Source organism: Gobius niger, assembly GCF_951799975.1.
Source record: "Gobius niger genome assembly, chromosome: 8".
NCBI lineage: Eukaryota > Metazoa > Chordata > Actinopteri > Gobiiformes > Gobiidae > Gobius > Gobius niger.
Window position 1 is genome coordinate 24,081,400 of NC_136859.1, and position 23,312 is coordinate 24,104,711.

A 23,312-nucleotide genomic window follows, 5' to 3' on the forward strand; every position below is an offset into this window, starting at 1 on the left:
ACACTTTGGGCCAGTGGCAGGGCCTGGGGTATTTACAAAGATGACCAAGTGCAGTAGCCAACTTGGTGATTAAATAAAAAATTAAATTAGTGCAATATGAAAAACAAACAACAACAAATTCTTGGAGCCTTGATTGCAATTTAAATTCTATCATATTTCATGTACATCTGAATGCTTTAATTGTCTTTATCAGACAAATCAAGCTCTCTTTTCTTATAGAGGTCACACCATAGACCGTAAAAAATAGAGACAGCTCCTCCTCACTCCTCCCCGTTTGCCATAATGACTACGTTTGAGGGGGAAATTGTGGCAGATTTATAGACTCCTCCTATCCAGCTCTGACGGAGCATGTTCCCAAAAAGGGCACAAGGGCGGGATCTTCACTGTAGACTCGGCCCTCGTGGGGCACATAGTTCGGTCGTAGCCTGTCAAAGTCTGGCCTTCATTAGTATGTGAGATTTCTAAAATGTTTCTTATGAAAACCAACCTGGTTTCTTTAATTGTAACTCACCCAGTGTTACTACATTAGGAAAATCTACCTGTAGGAAGTTTAGGAAAATTAGAAACCAGGCTTTAAAGTTGTTTTTAATTTGTCTGAAGTGCAATGCTTTCTAATCGGAGACTGGTGGCTATATGGAGGTACTACATCAATGCCATAGTAGGGCAGCCAGCGGCCATTGGGTCACACTGACTGTGGTTGGTTAAAACCGTTTCATGTGTCACTCAGAGGAGCTTGACCAAGAAGAGTGGTTGAAAACAACAAACAAAAATAAAGATATGAAAATCTCATTATTATATCGCACTAATCATATATTAGACTTAAGTACTGTATATGATGTGACAAAGGCTTGTGAACCACTCGGGCCTTCATTTTTAGTAATCCATTATTGTACTGGAGCAGACCCAATACGTTGGCTAATTAAGGTGTAAATTCCTTGCAGCACAATGTTATGGATAATATCATACAGAGAACAAGACATTCAACATTATATACCAGAGACCTGGGAACAGAGCCTATATCAGCAACTATGAGCCTGAGGCAGGAAAGACCTCGGACAATGGCTCGCTAGTCTGATGACCAACATTTAGATCCATAGAAAGATTACAATTCAATTTCATTTGCTTGGGGTTATTTTGATGCACCGTTCCACCTCTATCACTGAAGGCAAAGTACCCATAAAAAGCAACACAAACATAGACTGAACATGCAGACTCCACAGTTAATAGTTGCTGAGAGTTAAATTGTAATTTCGACCCATCCCTCCCAGCACAGTGTAATGGACTCTACAGAACGATATGAAAACATAATTATGAACAATATTCAATCTATGCAAATACATGCCATACATTGCTCTTTCAAGGTCGCCTTAACCCCAGTGAAAGTTGCCGTCTGTGTGAGAGCAAAGATGTCAGAAGTTACATATGACGCTTTCTCTGTGCTTAAAAGCGCTTTTTCATTCAGCTCATTTCATGTTCAACTTGACTTAGAGCCTATTTGCGTTTCAGTCATGATACAGAGATACTTTCTTCTTCTTTTTTTTTTTCATTTGGTTATCCCTTTGGGGCGCAGACTTGTTAAACGATGCCTCGTCCCTGGCGGCACAGTGCAGGATGTCAACATATGGTCAAAAGTGGTCATACGTATAATGAGCTGCAGCCTTGGAGCTACGCACACTAACCCTCATTAAATTCAGAGAGGGGAAAGAAGTGGTTTAATGTATAGTAGAGGGCTGACCTTTCGGCTCATTAATGCAGGGTGGGACGGTCCAAAAGGACTTGGGAGCCGCTGTATTTTAACAGCGTTATTATCACTCTCATTTTCCTTAGTCAGCGGCCTGTCTTACTGCAGCTTTACAGCCGTGCCGAGACCAGACAATGGAGATTAAGGACTCATAACAAGTTGTTTCGTGTAAAGAGTCACCTCTAATGTCCTCTTAGTGCTGTAGTGTACCAGGCATTATCTCTGACTTTTTTGTTTGTTTGTAGCAAAAATTCACACGTTCACGTCCCCTGCAAAGGAGATTATATGCTTCAGAAACATACCTAAAGTATTTAGCTTCATTCACAAAGTAAGTAATCCAGCTCTCAAATCTGTACTTCCTGGATTATTGTGTCATGCATGAAACACGAAACTCCATCATTGGACCCACTCTGAGTGCGTTCAAAGTGTGGACATCTGACCACACTTTGGTTCATGATGCCCAATGAACAAAGTGTGTTCATGATGCAACAGAAAAGTTGTTTTCACTGTGTAATTACCACTGCTACCTGCAGGGAGCTCCAGGCAAGCCTTGAGACACTCTGGCCCCTGTGTCTCAGTCATCACTGTCTTATCCTTGTAGATGACTTTGTTTCAAATTATAATATGTAAAATCACAATGCTGAGGTACCCATGAGAATATTGTTAGGCCTCAATTATGCTCAAAATCTCCACACGATGCATAAGTGCTAGTGACAATGACAATGAGGAAAAGACAGGAGGCTGAGCTGATGATGCTCTCTTTGAGGACACATAGGAATAGGATTAGAATATAGAAAGAGGAACAAACTATGTGACTAATAAATTGAGACTGAAAGGGGGATGGTTTGGAAACATCGAAGGATATCCTAAAAATGTAAGCATTATTCAGTTAGTTTAGTTCAACATTGCTTTAAGGCCATACTTTCTAAATGAGGACACACATCTGGTATTTCCTGTAGGTACTTTGAGGTAACTTAAAGTTGAAGTTATACTTCATGCCAAGGGAAATTAATTCTGTGCAATAACCTCATCTTTGTGTCCAGCCCAACAGGAGCAATGGGCCACCACTGGGACCTGCTCCTGATCTGAAGCTCTTTTCTCACTTATATATGCACTGACTGGAGACTCCAATAACCTTTTAGGTGAAATATTATAGATTCACAATATGTCAGCTTTAAAATGTGTTATTGCCTGAAGCTATAAAATGTTACACTTTGCTGTCCAATATGGCCAGCAATTTATTGTTCTTTAATAAACTATAATAACATCCAGCAAGAAACTGGTCCTTGTTTGAGTTGCATCAGGAAGGCCATCCATTGTAAAACATATTGGACAAAGCCACTGGTTGCAGTTGCAATTTTGCTGGGAGAAGGTAGGGCACGTATGCAAAGTACTTTTATGAGCTTTTACCATGTTATAACTCTTTCCTTTTTGTCAAAACATACCTGGATTGGTCTATTTGTTGTATAATATAGAACCCAGAAGTGTCTTCCACATCGTAAAAGTCTATAATGGACTGTGCAGTTTTGCACTCAAATACAGAACCACCTTTTAGTATAGCTAAAAATCAAGGCAAGCACTTCCACTTCAATGCAAACAATTCCCATAGCGGCCCATAGAGAGTGCTCCAACTGAACAAGGTATACAGCAACACTTTAGTTGGTATTAAAGTGTCCTTTTCATTCATATAAATTATTTGAAATGTCTATTAAGTAATACATCAACGCTAAGGTGCCCAAATGGAGGAAATCCACAAGCATGATCCGTATTTAGACTTAAAAAAAACAATGTGAACTCTTTGATAATAAATAAAGCTTTGTTGGAGAAGAAGAAGAAGGTAAAACTGTGCTGTATAAGGATGTTTTTTGTCCCATATAAACCACAGTAGTTTTGCATTGCTCTGATGTCTTCGACCTTGTTGATACCGAGGGATTACATTTACATAGAATCCACAAATCCATTTTAATGCATGTAAATGTGTCTCTTTTGCTTCTCACAGACATGTTACCTATATGGAAAAAGTGATTGCGTGTGATTTTCTTCCTGCATCGCGTTGAAACACCTGACTGCTCTTTCAACATTACGTATGCATGGCTGCTTATGTATAGCACAGGTGACTTTGCATGGGGGTACTGGGGGAATTTGCATCCCTATAGCCTGTGTATGTGGCATGTGTCGTCTTCAGTTGTGTGCTTAGTGCAGAATTCATTTCCTCGCAGACAGCCAGTCAGATGTGTCTCCGGGGAGGCGGCGACTCTGTTTGTCGTCGCTGTGCTGTCTCATTTTCATTTCTATTTTTTGTATTTTTCTTGCCTCACTCAGAGCTGATTTTTTTTTTTTTAAAGGCAGTCTGTAACGTCTGCTGCTGCCTCCAGCTTGGGGCTCGTGCTGTGTCGCTACATTTGATCATTTTGATGAATGCATTTGTATTGTATATGTGCATACTTCAAGTTTACATGCTCATGTGAAACAAAGGTTACTTTGGTGTGTGTGTCTGGGAGGCACTGCTTTCCTCTGAAGCCTTTGAATGAATTTCAATAATATCAAGAGTGAACTAAAGGATTTTGTTTCATGTCGATCAAAGCCTCTTCAAAGGGCAGGCGCTTTGAAACCGTCCTGATGTCTCTGTTTCTGACTTTTGTTTGTAAGATGTGAAGTTATTATCCTAGGAGATCACCAATAACTATTGGAATTCTGTACTTTTTATCATTGTTTTACCCTTTTTTACCCTTTACCCAATTTTCACCATTGCCATGTCATTGCTTTATTATAAATTGTCGTCTTCTCGGTTTAGGTCCAGATATGCATCTCATCTGGGAAATGTGACTTCCAATCTTTGCTAAAAGCCTCTCAATTCACACCGTCTCCCACATTTAAAATGAATTAATGAAAGCTTTTACATTGCCATGTCTCCAACATGAATACTAAACATGTCAGCTCAAGCTAAAGCATTTGTAAACATTTAAAAAGGAAACATGTGCAAAATGGCCAATATCCTCTTCAATTATGGGCCCCTCAGGAGACAAACACTAAATATTTAATGGCACAGATTGATTGCCTCGTCTCCACCGCGATATCAACATGTGCTTTTTTTTTGCCACCGTTGCTTTTCATTGGTCTTGAAGATCAGTCATTGTGGGATCACTTCCACCGGTTTGCTCTTTTTCTCTACACAGGGAACCGTTGGCATAAAATGATAAGTCTGAAGAGGTTTCATGTGCTAATCCTGCTGCGTCTTTCTTAAATAAATGCCAAGTCAGTCAGATCAAAGTGTTCCTCAGTCTGCTCTGTTTTGGTGGATTTGTAACTTCTCAAACAAAACTCAGCATATAAGTCACTATTATCCAGGCTCATGTAAAAATAGACCATCTCCCTCAGCCTGTGAAATTAATTTCCCGACTGTCACAAAAAAGAAGGAATAACGTATTCTTTTTTATAACAGTTTCCTCAAACAACATACGTCAAAGAAGAAATACTGGTTCAGTACAGCTTTTATTTATTACGGTTTTTTTTGTGTCATGATGCTTAGTGCTCTGAATCTAGATGTTATTATAGCACGTGCTGGTCTATTGATCAGCATTTTTCAAGGTAAAAACGCAGAATAATATTTCAAACTGATTCAATAATAAAATCAATATAGCTAAGGACAAACAATTATCAGGTTTAAAGGGTTGAACACGAATGTCAAATGCAAGCTCGGAAAATAGAATATCGTTCAAAAGTGCATTTATTTCTGTAATTCAACATAAAATGTGAAACCAACAGGTATAGACTCATTACATGCAAAGTGACATATGTCAAGCCTTTGTTTGTTATCATTTTGATGATAATGGCATACAGTCCATACATATCTCACTTTGCATGTAATGATCATATAGTTTCACAGTTCAAGCCGAACTACAGAAACCAATGCTCTTTTTAACAATATTCTCACCTGTATTCAAATATTTTGAAGTGCAGACTTGAAACACACATCAAAGTCACAAGTCACAATTCCAGAGATGTGACTTTGACTTGACTTGAGACTTGTTTGCTCCTTATTGAAATTTAGATCAAATTTAAAATCAAGCTTTGTTAAATATGTCTATCTGGTTGACTCTGTAGCACAGGGGTGTCATCAAGGGCCGCATATCAAAGTGTATGTGGTGTGAAGGGCCAAAGATCAGTGGTCAGTGCAGTGAAACATTCACTTGGGTGCATTTAAGAGAGGTTTAAATTCTGCCCCCCACCTTTATTTAGACTTGGATGCAAGATGCCAGCTTTGTCTCACAATAAAATGTTACAGTTTCTGAGGTGTTAATTGTGTGCAGTAAAGAGAGGAATAAAAAGTAGATGTGTGCCAATTCAACAAAAGCCTGAGGGCTGCCAAACATGGGTCTCAGGACCGCATTTAGGCCCACTTTGGGCCAATGATAGTCCTCTTTCTGACTGTTGTTGAGCAGCTTTGGGTGATTGTACCTGCGGACCATTAACAAAGCTGTGATTTCTCCTCTCTTCCCCGCTGCGTTGCCACTCCGGACAGCTAGCCAATCAGGCCGCTGACTAAACACCGCATCAGGAGGCATTTTAAACAAACCCTTGGAGAGTCCTTGAGCCAGGAGCTTTGATCACTCTCCTTATGGAAGTGTGGGCTAATTCAACCAGATGGCTCTCCTCACTTTGTAGTCAGTGCGTGAAGTGCTAGCTGTCACTTTGGGTTGTCAGATTAGCATTTAAGGCATATGAAGTCTGCAATAATGGCCCCAAGCACACGCACGACAATAAAAACACGCTGGTATTAAGGTGGATGGTATATCAAAGCATCTGGTTTGAATGCTAAAAGGGTGAAGGGGCTGATCCGTTCTCTGGCGTAATGTATAGAATAATAAAGGATGCGTATTTTCTCAAGGTGACGTTAAGTACACCACCAGCGCAGTAGGAGCTACAGTAAATACTCATTGGTTGAGACTTTTTCAACTAAAAGTCTATTGTTTTAACAGCAGATCTGATGTTTTGCATTGCAATAGTGTGAAGGCTTTGGGGAAGGTTTAAGCAGTCTGCCAATGGCCTTATTTGTAGAGGAGTGTGTATTTTGTTTCACCTCGGCAATAGGCTTCTGCATAGGAAAAGTAAGTAAGTAAGTAAGCTTTATTTATATAGCACCTTTCACAGACAAAGAGCCACAAAGTGCTTCACAACACAGATCAAAAACATCAGAAAAAACACACAATATAAAAAGGCCAAGACAGTACAAAATCATAGCATCCCAAAAGAGGCTAAAAAAACGCTTGGACAAATAAATGGGTTTTAAGTTTGCTCTGGAAGGTGTCAAAGAGGGCGGAAGATCATTCCAAAGCCTAGGAGCAACCGCCTTGAAGGATCGGTCACCTCAGGATCAGGCTGGATCAGTAAATGTAAAATTTGCAGTAACTACAAAACTCTCATTGATACTAAGGGAAAAGGTAACTACGGCTGTAACTGTTAGAACGGACATAATTTAATTCTAAGTGATGCGGTTACTGCACTGCCTTTTATTCACTGGGAGATTCAGGAGCGTTGTGTGGTTAATGCAAATTTAATTCAGTTCAACTCTAAAATTGGACACAGTACAACTATGAAAGTTTCAATATCTTTATCTGTGCGTCATCTAAAACACTTAATTTTGCTAAATGCAAGAGCTCCTGGGAGATGTTTCCTCACACTACCCCGTATAAAGCACTTTAACTACACAGTTTGGGGCAAAAAGTCAGTGTTACTGGTTCTAACAAATTAAACATTAGTTTAATTCTTGAGGTATTACAAGAATACTCCACCATTGTGTGTAAATATGACCTATGGGACAATTATCTAAGCTTTAAGGCCATTTTGCACTTTGCCTTTGTCGGGCAGTATACATTTATTGACTGACAGCATATGTATGTACGACCTTTAACTCATCATTCTCAAACCCACTGCCGTCCTTTTTTCATAAATATCCTCATGAATTCTATCTTACCTCCTGCCTCATTCCTTCCTTCCTTCCTCCCTGTATTCACGTCTTCCTTCCTTCGTTCCCTCCTCCCTCCCTGTCAGTCTGTGTATGATGCACGACCAGATCGGCTCAGTCAGATCCGTCTCTTTCACTTGGCAGACGGAGCTCTCAGACGCCGCTGTGACGAATGACTTTCTCCAGCTACCTTTGTTTGGTTTCGCTTTGCCAGTCATTTTGCGCATCATTTCACACTGTCTATACCCCTCTCCTGCTCTGAATGATGTATTAGATAATTCATTCTCACTGTTTTTTTTTTTATTTCTCTCTGCTTGATTGACTAAGAAAACTGAAAGATGACATGCTCCGGTGATGTAGCACACCGGCAGCATGACAGATCAGGAAATGTTTGAGCAAATGAATTCCTCTTTATACAAACAAATATACAATATGGCTGCTGTGCCACTTCCAGACGAGCCGGTGGGATGTAGGGGTGATTTCTTTGCGTGCTGATTCTAAACACAATAACTTTCCCCTCCCCTAAAATCCATACATATGCCATCATTGGGTAAACGTACAGGATTAAAAAGAATTAGCATTTTGGAGTTAAGTTGATTGGCAGCACCTCAAGCTAATGAATGAAAGATGCTTCACCCTTTTTTGTGGACTTGACAAAACAAATAAATTGATAATGAAATGTATGTTACTAACTTCAGATACATGCTTTTTTCTCTTCTGTTTAACACTTGATATTGTTCATTATTAATGTTTGTGTTTTGTTTTTGTTTTCTCTCGTGGAAGTCTGTAAACTGGGTTAGGCGTTATAAGTTTTCACTTCAGCCTAAACCCTTTCGGTCGTGTTGTCCACAAAGAATTGGAAATGTATTTACGTTTAAAGGAATGAACAGACCGAATAAACTACTACTACATATTGTTGATATTTTAAAAGGTGAGCATTACCTATCCATTATTGGCTCATCACTTTACTAAAGAGTGCCTTAACCCTTTATAGGGCACTCATTGAAATACTGTGAAATAAATAAGTATTTTTTCTTTTTAGTGCTTTATGCTTTATGTTGTTCTTATGCGTTGTTTTGTTGACTATAACTGTAGCCTATGTAATAATTATTGTAATAGGCTAGTTTAGTTTCTTTATTTTTCTTCAATAGGCCTAAATGTGAAATAATTCTGTTGCCTAACCTCGTAACCACCATGAACCAAGCACATTTTGTCAAATTTGGCATTACCCAAATCTAAAAGCTTCTTGAAAAAAGTGTCAAAATTGCGACAAAAGCGAAAGGAGAATACCACAAAGTTTATTTCTGTTGTAACATTTTTCAAAATGTTTTGTCATCATGCAGAAAATCAATGTGAGCGAAGTTACCATATCTGGTTCCTTGCACTAAACTGGTGAAAAATGAAGTTACCATATTTAGTTCATTGCCCTTTAAGGGGTAAAAAAAAAAAAAAAGGTTTAAATATAAGATATACAAAAAGTACTCTCAGGTCTCGGTGTGCTGGTTTTCAGGAGATGGTGTGTTTTATGATATTGATGTTTGAATGATCACACCTGTCATAGGTAAGAGTTTTTGTAATGTGATTGTGCTTTATGTGCTGTGGGCGGGGTCAGTCACCTCCAATATTGTTTGCCTCAAAACTTTACTAACAATAACTTTTGCCAACATAAAAACATAGTCCTAGGTTCTCTTGGTTTGAGAAATTACTGTAAGTATGAATAATTAGTGCAACGGGCATGTCCAAATATGGACAAAACTAATTCACTTTAGTTTTAAGTATGATCAAATATGGTGCCTTCCTTTTTCATGCTGTAATTTCACTTATTTCACTACGTCCTCCAAAACCAACACATATATCATCATATAGCACAATTATTCACCAATAAAATGTGTGAGTTTCATCAACTTACCATGGCTAGTTTTCAAGTTATGTAATGAAATGTATCTTGAATTTAGCCGGACTTGGGTCTTTTTCAGACTTCAGAGGAAACAGGAAGTTGAGAGCGCGACCAGTCTCTGCTGATTGGTCAGATGCCACAGAGGTGGGATCTGTGCTGTAAGGTGATCTCTTCTGGTTGGCTGAATCTGGACTACATGCTTCTTTACCTTATACTAATGTGCAGCAGGGAGGCCATATGTAAAGTGTGCGGAAAATACCTGAAAAAAGTAACTTGCCCTATAAAGGGTAAAGACAGATTCTAGAATCAAATTGCACCTCCGTACTTTATATCCTAAACCCAAACTGAACTGTTGTTTTGTTTTTGAGGGGGAAAAAAATGTTTTTGGAGTGCATTGGACCCAGTATTTTAGCTGTGTACAACTGCTCTTCAGTGCACCAGAGAGCTGACAGTAAGTGGAGCGTGAAGAGGATATGCTGAAATCCACAAAATAAAATAAAATAAAATAGTCTTGGTAAGAATTGCTGACACAGTCTTAATAAAGTCTCTAACTTTGTTTGTGAGATACTGCAAACTTTCTGGTGGAAACTCCCTCCATAATGTCCCCTCTGTGCCATATTGGTGGATATTGCGTGTTGGAAATGTGCACTGCGATAGACCAGGTGTTGCCTAGAGGAAGGAGAGACCAGAACGTGTGGCCAAAAACTGCTGTGTGCACAAACTCCAAAATGCTTTAGCAGAAAACCATTAGCTCCCGTTTCAGTGGCAACAAGCATTTAAGATAAACAGTGCATTAGTTAAAACACACCTGTTTTTAGAGCCATCTGGTTTAAAAAAAAAAATATATATATAAAAAATCACCTGCCTGTTGCTGCTAAAACCGTACGCTGTGTAATTTAAAAGCATTTCTTGTCTGCAGAGTGGGAGAGAGATGGAGGGAGGTCCAGTGGGAAAAAGCCATGCATAGTTTGCATAATTAGGCAAAATATGCATTAGGCGACTGGTGATTATCAGATTAAAATGTGTAAAATCAAATTTAGCCTTTTAACAAACCCTCATGAGAATATGTTCACCACTGGTACGAGGGAATCTGACTGTTAGGGTGCATAACTTCAAAACATCAAAACATAGCCGTATCTAAAAGTAGCCACGTGGTTTGAATCATTCTGATGAAATGGTCGTTTACATCTGTCTGTCATCAAATGGAATAAACAACGCATAAATACCAGCTAAAGGCCCTGTACCCAGCTTTTTCTGTTTTCCATCAGAAGAACATGGAGCTAGTCGATTTAAAATGTTTCCCAAAATCCTGATTGTTCGCGGGGAAGTTTCAACAGCTTTAGGGAGCAGATTGACCCGGTAATGTTTATACACTGCTCACAAAAACTTAGGGCACACTCAAAAAACACAATGTAACTCCAAGTCAATCACATTTCTGGGATATCAGACTGTCCAGTTAGGAAGCCACGCTTATCGTGAATCAATTTCACTTGGTGTTGTGGAAATTAAACAGACAACAGGTGGAAATGAGAGGCAATTAGCAAGATCACTCCAAAAGAGGAATGGTTTTGCAGGTGGTGACCACAGACTTCCCTGTGTCATCCTTTGTACCGTATTTTTGGAACACTTTTGCATTTGTCCAGTGTTCTCACCACTAGAGGTATCATGAGGAGCATCTACAACCCACAGAAGTTGCTCAGGGAGTGATGCTCATCCAAAATGGCACGTCCATTCGTGCTGTGGCAAGAAGGTTTGCTGTGTCTCCCAGCGCAGTGTCCAGAGCATGGAGGAGATACCAGGAGACAGGCCAGTACACCAGGAGACCTGGGGGGGGGGCGACCGAGGCCAACAACCCAGCAGCAGGACCGCTATCTGCTCATTTGTGCACGGAGAAACAGGAGAAACACTGCCCGAGCCCTACAAAATGACCTCCAGAGGGCCACAAATGTGCATGTTGGTCCTCAAACGGTCAGAAACCGACTCCATGAGGGTGGTATGAGGGCCCAACGTCCACAAGTTGGGCCGGTGCTTACTGCCCAACACCGTACAGCCCGATTGGCATTTGCCCGAGAACACAGCCATTGGCAGATTGGCCAATGGTGCCCTGTGCTCTTCACGGATGAGAGCAGGTTCACCCTGAGCACATGTGACAGACGTGACAGAGTCTGGAGACGCCCTGGAGAACGTTCTGCTGCTGCAACATCATCCAGCATGACCGGTTTGGTGGTGGGTCAGTGATGGTCTGGGGAGGCATTTCATTGGAGGGCCGCACAGCCCTCCATGTGCTAGCCAGAGGTTCCCTGACTGGCATTGGGGACCGGGATGAGATCCTCAGACCTATTGTAAGACCATATGCTGGTGCTGTGGGCCCTGGGTTTCTTCTGATGCCTGATAATGCCAGGCCACATGTGGCAAGAGTGTGGCAGCAGTTCCTGCATGATGAAGGTATTGATGTTATGGACTGGCCTGCCCGTTCCCCAGACTTAAATCCAATAGAGCACATCTGTGACATCATGTCTCGGTCCATCCATCAACGCCACGTCGCACCACAGACTGTCCAGGAGCTGACTGATGCTCTAATCCAGGTCTGGGAGGAGATCCCTCAGGAGGACATCCGTGGTCTCATCAGGAGCATGCCCAGGCGTTGTAGGGAGTGCATTCAGGCACGTGGAGGCCACACACACGACTGAGGATGATACAGACTCGTTTTGAGGAATTTCTACAGAATTTGGATCAACCAGTGACCTGATTTGTCGCTTTGATTTTGACTATAATTTTGGATCCAGACCTCCAGGGGCTGAGAATTCAATTTCCATTTATCATCCTTATGTTATTTTGTTCTCAACACATTGCCCTTCACCATGAATAAAGATTTTCATCCGAAAAATCGAATTGATTGACATCTAGGATGTGTTTTTTGAGTGTGCCCCAAGTTTTTGTGAGCAGTATATTATTAGCCTGCACCTGGCTAATAAATGCTACTTCAGGGTAAACTATCGCTCATAATACCCTGAAGATGCCAGGCAGTGGTTTCCTTTTCTTCCACAAATGTCTGTGAACGCAATAAAGCCTAATCCAACTCTTCTGAAACATGACACTGTCCAATTTGACTCATCTTCATCTCAATCTCCTGCTGAAATAACAACAGATAAAGATTATTAAGATTAGCCTTCATTGTGTATGGAAAAAAAAGAAAAGATAATTAATATCACAAAAGCATGACTCAAGAAAACTTACTCCATAGTAAATGTGATATTTCTGTGTTAAGTTTACAAAGAGCCTTGCAATCGACTCTACAGTTCAGCAGGTTAATATCAGGAAAATCCCATTACAGTGCAATGACATCATCACTTAACAAACATATTCACCTTATTCCGGAAGTTTGCGTGGGCGCCGCCATAAATTGTGCCCGCCCCTTCTCTCCTACCAGTTAACATAGGGCTGGAGTAGTCCTGATAAAATCAGTCACTACACGAAAACAAAGCCGTTTTTAGGCCGCGCAGAGAAACGGTGCAGTGTTGACTTGTTGGTGTAAATGAACATTGGACATAATCGACAAAACATCAGATTTTAGCGGCGAACATTTTCCCTCGTTCTCCACGTAAATGAACGGGCTTCGCGCTCCACTGGAAGTGTCAATACAATGAAGGGCCGAGAGAAGGCGGAAAGAGGCAAAAGTGGGCGGGGCGGAATGAGGTGAATACTGTAGTTTAAAATTAAGGCAGTGGTCAACTGAAAATTCCATGGTGGTAACTATGGTAACTGTCAAACTGCAAATGTTTTTGTCTTTTTTTTTGGCTAATATCTTTGCCATTACTGGGAGAATCTACATGCAACCAAAACAGTCTCAAAGTTAAATGTCTTCTCTGTCATCAGTATTCAAAATACATGAGCGTGATGTTGGGCAGTAGAAAAGTCTTTCTGCCATAACAATAATATGACAGGTTTGTGAATCCAGTCACTTCCAAATACTGATGAGGTGCAACATTTGTCAACTTTCATTTATGAGATGTCTTTCAAAAACTCTTTCTTTCCCATAAACTTGTGTTTTCCCCCGCCCTCTATCTGAGATTATGACATCATCACTTTCTAGAACGTGAACCAATTGTAAAAGTTTCAATTGCTTCTTGGATCGGAGTGGACACAATATTATTTGCTATCATCATTATAAATAGCTTATATAAATGCATTTAACCCTGTTCCAAAAACTTTGTCTCCAGTCCACGGCACACGCCTCTATAAAAGCTGCCCTTGTGGCATGTCCTTCTCAGACTACCAGTCGTGTTGATGAGAGGTGCGAGACAGTCTCCTCCGAGCGCGACCTTAAACACTCACTGTAACTGCAGCTTGGCACGCAGCCAGCCAGCACCGGCCAGAGTACAGTATAGATAGATGGGCCTAATGACGTGGACTAAAGTGGATCTTTCATTAATCTTCCAGGGTGCTAGTCTAATCTACGCAGCTCTCCATGTGTGACAGCGGGCTTGTCCTCGATAGACACCCATAGACACACAGAACTGAGAGACTATCCACACCTAATCAAATCTATCTCCTGGGTATCGACACACAGTTGGTTAAAGTAACGTAGAGCTTTAGTCAGTGATCGATGAGCAGCAGTTTGCAGCCCCCTGGTTGCCACACGGCTCAGCTGGGCTCACATAGAAGTCAATGCAGTAAAGACTGTACAGACAGAGGGCACTAATAGACCTCAATCTAGCAGCCTGAATACATCTAAATGACGTCAATAATGAATTGAATGTGCTTGTTTTGTTTTATTTCCATTACAACCATGTAAATAGAGAGCTACATGTAAACAACTTGACTTTAATCACGTCTTAATTGTTACAGGGTCATACAGGAGATGCACCACACACACATTTTGCATCTAAATGAGTTGTCATTGATAGAAACAAGTCTAGAAGCTCCATTCTCATTCAGCAGTTAGGCCAGCCCCAGCACAATGTGTTTCTATTGAAACAGTATTTGTTCTTTTGATTTCTGTAACCTCAGAAACACTTTTATGTCCATCAATTATTTTGTTCAGGACAGAGCAAGCCAATGAACACACATGGGTCTCTTGCATGTAATTTCCATCCGTTCCCTTGTCACTCAGCCAGGCCTATTGTACATGTTTGTAGTGGTAGGGGAAACTTACGCATGGGTAGAACATGCAAACCACAGACAAAGACCCAATCCAGCCCCGGGATCCACATTCTAGCGGTGAAGCCCGAGCACTAACCACTGCGCACTGTGTTGCCCATTATGTGATTTTTGTTAGAACATTAATTTGATTCGACAAGGCCTCGGTGACAGAATGTCCTGGCCGTGACCACAATTGACCTCTTAGTTTGAATCAGACAATAAATTAACTGTGAGTTACTGTATTTGGAAAGCTATGAGGTCTATTTAAACCAATGACTGCGATTGGAATTATTGTTGAGTGTTCAGAAGTGGTGCTTGAAATATTTCAGATTGACATGGTGAACATGTACTGAATGTTAGAAGATTAAAGTTTGTTCTATTTTTTTTCCTTTGAGGTGACCATGAAATCCTTTCATTCCTTTTCTTTGATTTTTGGTCACCATACAAATTTTTGTGTGCGCAAGTAATCCTGAATACCGTTGCCCACCACAATGGTGGGCTGAACAGTAGTCTGAACCATCGGTCTAGTGGAGGCTAGATTTCTCATTTATTATCCACCTTATTCCTACACCCCATGAGCCTTTGCGTGTAGTATGGGTGGGATTTCCAGTAATACCGGGACCGCTGTTTGTTTGCATGTAGACAGTTCGCTCAAATCCACTTTTTATGAGATTTAGAGATGTAAACTATGTGGGAACATGACCTGTCACAGCTGAAACTAAACTACGGGCCACGATTAGCTGCTCGCAATAAACTTTTGACTGAAAATTTAACCGTCGAAGAGTTTTCTGACCCATGGGCGAGTTTGCAAATAATCTCCAATTCCAAATTCTGCGATCTTTCACAGACTTGACTCAGATGTGGTACTTTAGGCTTAGAGAATGGTTTGTCAGCGTAAAATCACTTTTCGTTTCGAAGATATTTGACCAATCAACATTGGTCAAATATCTTCACATTTTCGATTTACAGCTGAGCAACAGAGTACAATGCACCGCATTTACGTGGAAACAGGCAATGTCGGTAGTTTAACTCATTGACTGCCAGACATTTTCAAATCAGAGAGGTCCCCACTGCCAGAGATTTTTCAGGATTTTTACAGTTTTTTCAAGACCCACAGAAAATGTAGGTCTAGGTCTATGTCAACACGAAACCCAACAAAAGAAAGATTAGACTCTCTTCTTTCATCTAAAAAGTTTGTTCGTACCTCTTTCCATTCTTTAGTAATCATCCGCAGAAAATAGGTTAAATCACCCAAAATACTGTTTTCTGACCAAAAAGCTGAGAAAGCGAAAGAGCAATGCTGACACCTAGTGACTCAATAAAAGAACTTGTAGTTCTTTTATTGAGTCACTAGGTGCCAGCATTGGGCAGCACAACTAAGAGTTTAACACCAGACATGCTCAAGGCTTTGCTGCAGCTGTTCCCATTGAAAAACCTATTTGACGTCTATAGATGTCATTGGCAGTCAACGTTCAGATTTCAAAGGATATCATTTTCATTCCAAACATTCAGGATTATATAGATAGAGAATTGACACTCATTTGCTTCCGTTGCTACACTGTGACATCATCATACCCTTTTGCCAAATAGTAAGTTATGTTTTTATGACTCTGTGGTAGCCTCTGCTCTCCACTACGCTGCTGTGTGCTGGGCCCCGGGCAGCACAGAGCGGGACAAGAACAGACTGAACAAGCTGGTCAGGAGGGCCAGCTCCGTGCTGGGCTGCCCCCTGGACTCTGTGGAGGAGGTGAGGGACAGGAGGGTGTTAGCCAAGCTCACCTCCATCATGGACAACACCTCCCACCCACTGCACGGGACTGTAGAAGAGCTGTGCAGCTCTCTCAGTGGCATACTGAGACACCCTCAGTGCAGGACGGAGCGCTACCGCAAAGCCTTCATCCCCACTGCTGTCAGACTGTACAATAAGACTGTGAAGTAACGCCGACTGTAACAAGTGAATTTCTCCTTTGTGAGATCAATAAAGGTTTATCTTATCTTATCTTATCTTAAAATACATCTATAGTCCTTAAAACCTGAGACTACCTAAAAGTACTTGGGAAAATTCTTACACTGGCTTTGTGCGTCCAATTTAATTGTTATAAAATACATATTGTACTTTATAAAACTGCACATTTGTAAACAGTAATTCTTGAAATCATGACATTATAAACTCTGCCTGAACCCTTGGAACGTCAATAGTTCCCTATCCTTCTGCATTTTCTATGGGAGAACTCTGAATCACCTCTCCTGCCCCAGATTCTGGTTTTATTATGCAACCACATTTTTTGCATGCTTGAGTCTCCAGTTTAACAGATGCAGCCTGCCCCATGGTTAAATATCTGCCTTCGCTGTGTTTGTTTGTCTGATAAGCACTCCACACTTATCCCAATCTGACCCCATCAGTTCGCTTATTGCTGGCTTTGAGTTCACTTGTGGCCATAACTTACAATTGCAGACAGATGCGTAGTTTCGTCTGGAACTGAACTTCAATCTTAAGAGCGCTTGAATTGCGAAAACATTAGACTGTTATTATTGAGAATCTTGCCACTCAAGGGTTGGATTGTCTGCTAGTTTTCAAGTAGACGTGCGTGTATGTTTAGGAATGTGCACAGGGATTTCCGAAGTGCACTTTGAGCGCTCGTTTTAAATCACAGATGCACTGATGTAACTCTCATTTGTTGGCTGAATGATGTATTTCTTTTTGCATCGACAGCCATCTGTAGATCTTCAAAAAACCACCAAGCCTTCACTGTTACATGCCTCAAGACCAGCTAAAATCGTCTTCAGTGAGTCGATGGTTCTCATACTGTCGGGTACATATTTGGTGTTTACTCAAGCTCCTCTGCAGTTCTTGTCTGTGGTCAATTCACACTCATTTTAAGGTTTTGCCCTCTCATAGTCTAGTCCAGGGGTCCCCAACTGCCGGACCTGGGTCCAGAGCCGGACCTCCACAGGCTTTAGTCCGGACCCCAAAGCCTTTTCATCCTCTCGATATACTTCATTTCTAAGGCTAAATTAAAAAATTATCTAAACAATTTGAAAAACATTGAAATAAAATGGCAACATTTTTGATTCATTGATCAGTTCTGCTTTGTAAATAGACAACCTGTGCTCATGTTTCAACATTTTCAAGAGCAATGACTGCATATGTCCAGACGCTGGACAAATGTCGAAAGTTACGAAAGAAAAGTTTGCGGACCTCGAGCTGATTTAGTTGGGGACTCCTGGTCTAGTCCTTGTTGAGAATAACTTTATCCATGGTTTGTCGGACTGGGGAGGGTTAAGGGTACGGTTCACCCAGGACACAGGGCAGGGAGCCCCCCCCAAAAAATCCCATTTCATGCATTAAATCATAGAGAAAACATGGAATACCTCGGTGTAACCTATAGGGCCTAAAATTTTGTGATACACCACAGCCAAAGACACTTAAAGCAGTACTAAGTAACTCATGCCCCTAGAGGCCATAAGTGCCACTGCAGGTGTCGTAGCATGTGCATTTTTTACTCATTAATTGTCCGTGACAGTAAATAATATGCTGTCAGAAAAGACAAAGGGAGAGAGGGATATTGTACATCCAATTACACAATGGAGATTATTTTTTTCACTCAAACTTGGCTGTAAATACTGTTCAAGTGGCGCTAGCCCACAGTTAGCTTTGCCCATTAGCCTGTTAGCTTCTTCTTCGTGATTCCATTAATGCGTATTGCGCCTCCGGGTCAGAGGGAAAGCTGCAAGTGTGGTTTTCTGGCCAGAGACACCGGGGGAGATGAAAGACCCCCCGATCATCCCATTAATACTTGTATTACTCCCAGAGGGTCTACAGAAAGGATTATTAAGGTAAAAAAGTTACTTAATTTTGCTTTAATACATTGTTTTAGTTTGTACTTGTAAGTTTGAGAGACAGAAACAGAAGAGTTGAACTATTGCGGAAAAATGTGAAGTGATGCAAATTATGTTTAAATTATACGATGTGATGAAGCCAAGATGCCTCCACCGGGGCTGAAACTGGGGGTGGTTATAACCTGTGTTCTAGCCATAGTCCATCTCTCTTTTCTCATTATCCAAGCCACTAATGCACTGTTTACATGCACAATAACACCTCTCTGCTTTTACTCAATGCGGGTCTTGCAGGTGCACAGCTTGTTTGGATACTCAGAATTGGGCCTAATGCACTGTTTTGTGATGAAATTGCACGGCATGATATAACTTGGGTTTTAAGATTTTTTTTTTGGACTCCGGTGGCACATTGAAACACTTTTAATTGAGTTTTTTTTTCTTTATTATGTGTCACTGTTTGCAACCAACGACCTATCACCTACAGCTCTGAGTGTGTACAGCAACAGACCCAGCTCCTCTTTCAAAGACGTGGTGATGAAAAGCCCACATTTCTATTCCAAATGATAAATACGCACCGGCGTTTTTGCATTTTCGAACAGTTTGAATAGATTTTTCCTAATATCATAATGCCACCCTTTTCAGTGTAGTTGTCAAAGGGGATGAAAAGGCTTCAGAGAACAACCACTTGCAACATTATCCTTCACTGGTTTCATAAAAATGTAGTGTATGTTTTTTAAAATGTATATGATCGAACATTTAGTACCGATTCTCAAACCTTTCACACCAAGTTTTTGTGTTTTTATGAGGGAATGTGGTTTAGGAGTGTTCTATTATGTTTCAATAACAGCACTTTGAGCAAGGACTAAAGCAAGACTGTTTCAAAGACGTTTTGAAAACTGACCAGTTCTAAAGAAGTAAGTAAGTCAAAAGGTCTCAAAAAACAATTGGACAAAAACGGTGCAGGTGAACTCGCTCGCCTGGACGATATTTATTTGTAACCGCCGACTGTCAACACCAGAGAGTGACGTACGGTTGTCGTATTTGTTGTTCCTCCGTTTGTTCCGACGAAATTCAAACACGTTCCTAGATAAGCCTGTCACTAAATGTCCCCAAATGTCTAGAAGAGGAATTGGAGCGCCCCCCTGTAGGCAGCAGTGGGAATATTGCACGCTAAAAGATTATGAAAACATTCATTTTTGCTAATGGCATGCTAACTTAACACATCAACCGTGCATAATTTAGACACAGAACCGATCAGAACGGGTCATGGTTTAGGACACTTCTGTTTTAAGCATGTAACAAAATACAGAAACAGAGTGGCGTGCTTAGAAGAAGAACCATGGCGGCCATTCTTCTGAAGGCGAGGTGGTCCTGGGCCAAGGAGATGAGACCTGTGTTAAAGAGTCTGGGGTGCTATAAGGTGGTGGGTTGGCTTTGGTCATGAGAATCTGCTTGGCTCCACATCCTCATCATGACGTGTCTCCTTTAAAAGGCCCAAAATACCTTTTCTTCCTTGATGAATAACCCACCTGCAGTTGTTGTGTTCACACATGTTTAAGTAATCCTGCATATTCAGTCTTTCACATTATCCATCAATATACAAGTCAGTGGTCCTCAAACTTTTCACATCCAGTGCCATCCAAGAGTGACCAGACTTCAATCAAGATCAAATCAGCACTAAATAGGGGCTAAAATAGATGTAAATTGGACTAAAGTATGTCAACGTGGGGTGTAAATCATATCTCAAGCAGAAATTCATTGTTAAAGCATAAATGAAAGTCTGAAATTGCGGACCAGAGACCAGAACTACTAAGTTACAAAACACAATATAACGATGCTAAAGTGTCCAGAAGCATCAATAAAAGATGAACTAAAGCTAACATAGTACATTTACCCTGGCAGAAACTAACATCTTAAATATGCGTTTGACGTGAACACAATAGAGACTTGAATTCGAATACAAGTGTTTTTAAGTGACTGACTCAGTAAACATGCACACACACACATATATATATACAGTATATATATATATATATATGTACATGTGCACTTGGAAACACTGGCCACTTGTCTCTGTATCAAACAGTGGATTAGTCCGTGGTAAATCGGCTCTAACGCTATAATCAATTAGTCCAGAGCAGTTGGGCGCAGCTGCTTCCTCTCTCCTCCTCAAGTCCAATCACCGCTCCCTCCTCCTCTCATTCTGCCCATGATCTAATTGTTTCTGCTCTTCTATGCACTGCAAGAGCTTATTTGCTCTCTCAATTGCTCTAGCAACTTTGAGTCTGAACTTTCTTTTCCAGTGTTGTGTCTTTTCAAAAGCAGGACTGCCTGAACTCAAATCTTGAAAAGCTCTTTTTATCGATCATAGACCACGTTTGTAATGACAGGAAGACCGAGTGAACCACTTGTAAAATATTTTCTCAAAGGTACTTTAAGAAAAACCTTTAAGAGTATACTTCGAGTGGTTGCCGTCTATTGAAAGTATTTTTGTCCTGTTCTTAATGGCCATTCATTGAAACAACCGGTACACGTTCATGTTGAATTCTCCTATGATTAAAAGTCTGAACTGAGTTCCTGAGTCCTTGTATCCTTAAGTTTTTGTGGCGAAAACAACATACTGTAGATGGTTCCCATTTGTCTGCTGGCCGATGCTTTGGCCACTAAAAGCCTTTTGAGTGCTTATGCAGGTTGAAAAGCTCCATATAAATGTATAATTATTATCATTATTCTTTTTGTGTGTATTATATGACTCATATCTGCTTGTGAATCCTGTCCATTTTGAACTCTGAGAATTCCCGCCTGGCCCCAGACTACACGTCTTTGTAAAGAATAGGAAAAGCGAGTGTTCTGGCTGATCAGGCTCAGCCCATGCGAGCGATCGCGATGTCACATCCGTTGGCCGTGGTAGGCATTTTACATTTTCATATTTGATAAAAATTTTATAGAAATCCTATGATCGGCAAAAACAATGTCCATAAACAGGACATTGCTTCTCTTGCGCTGTAGCAGATCTATCATTTTATAAAACCGAGTTAGAGACCTGGATGCATCAGCTCTTGCCTACCATTCACCAAAACATGCGGCGAAAATTGCGGAAGTAAACAATAACAGCGATCGCTCGTATTGTTTGCTAGTTGAAGAACATGTTGTGTTTTGTTTCTTTATACTATTCAACTATTCCTTAGCTTAGCCACAGTATCAGTCTGGTAGCCGACTAAAGTAAGGTATGCTATTATTTTGATCCAAAGTTGTTGATATAAGTTACAAGAAAAGCAACCTTTATCTTGGGAGATAAAAAGGCCTTGTTCATGGAATTACCTTTAAAATGCATTTTCCAGGCCGGAAATGGGGTTTGGGGTCATCAATATGACCACTGGATAAATTGGGGTAACTGAGAGAAAAAGTTTGTGTTAAAGTTAAAAGTACTCATCTCCAAACTATTTGTGGAACTAAGGAACATTTAAAGCACTCATCGTTATCTACATAAAGTAAGGACCATACAGCCTAATAATGCATTGTCATTTAACACAATTATAACTTCCTTACCCTTGTCCTATTCATCCGGAGCCCATTCACAGATCCACCGTCCCTAATCTCCTCTAAGACGTTATGTAACCGCCAAAATCATTTCCCTGCATTCGCTTAATCTCTGCACCATCACACAGCGCCTATTCATTTTGCAAACTCACCAAAAAGAACAAACGCTGACTCATTGGCTGCTGCGCACGCTGAAGTAAATATCTGGTACGTCACTGTTCTCGCCTCCTCCTCCTCCTCTGTCTCATTTGTCAGTGCACTGGAGCGGCGATAAGGCCTGATAAGGACAGGCGGAGCGCAGGCGGAGATAAGGGTTTTGTCGGGACCCGGCCTGCCTCGCTCGCTCCCAAAACCTTCAGACAGTGTTTACCATCTGTCTGCTCCCGCCTTTTCAGATTCCCTTCCCTCGACTTTTTATTTCCATGTCATTTTGAGAAAAGCTCGGATTCTTACCTCGTTTCATAAATGTGGAGCCAAAACTTTTGAGGCGACGTGAATCCGGGCATTTGATCTGAGACTTCTGAATATTAATTAAGACGCCTTTAAATAGATCTGGAATGAGTAACTGACTTAATAGGCTGATGTCATGCTGCCCTGCTGACTAGCTTTTAGTCCATAGTTGTTGTTTTGTTTGTAAATCTTTCTGACAAATTCATTTTGCATGGGCCCCATTCAAAGGCTCGGATTAAGAGAAAGAACTGAGTGGAGTTATATTTTTTTGAGGCACCCAAAGAGGATTAAGTGTAAAAAGAAAAAGAGTAGTAGATTTGGTTTGGACTCAGTTAGTATTACGTTTGTGTGGGAGTGTGAATTTTACTTGCTTCCTGCTTCGAGTTTGTTTGGAAAGCACGGTCATATTCACTTAACCCAGCCAAAGGTAAAACTACAGTGCTTAAAGTTTGTTAAAATCCAACACAATTCCAGCTTCAAACTCCCCAAACTTTTTTTTTTCCCACTTGAACTTTCCGCACAAGCATAATTTTTGGTCTGAATTCAGGTATTTGAATAAAAAAAAGACCTGAGTTTGTCTCATACTCTCAAGTTGTTCCTCAATCTACAAAAGCATGTTGTTACCCCCGTTCAGTCTACCTCTTTTTTTTTTTGATTCAGAGTCCTTTTCTCTCCTTCCAAAAAAAAAAAAAAAGAAAGAAAAAGAAGCGGCACTTGGCACGTTTTTGAAATGTAAATAA

At 40.8% G+C, this 23,312-nt stretch overlaps 1 protein-coding gene across 2 annotated transcripts in view; it reads left to right on the forward strand.

Annotated features, from left to right (window-relative positions):
- The window catches only part of LOC306966614 (low-density lipoprotein receptor class A domain-containing protein 4-like), a 262,075-nt gene that overhangs the window by 61,039 nt on the left and 177,724 nt on the right, over positions 1–23,312 (forward strand). The gene's annotated exons all lie outside the window — the stretch shown is intronic.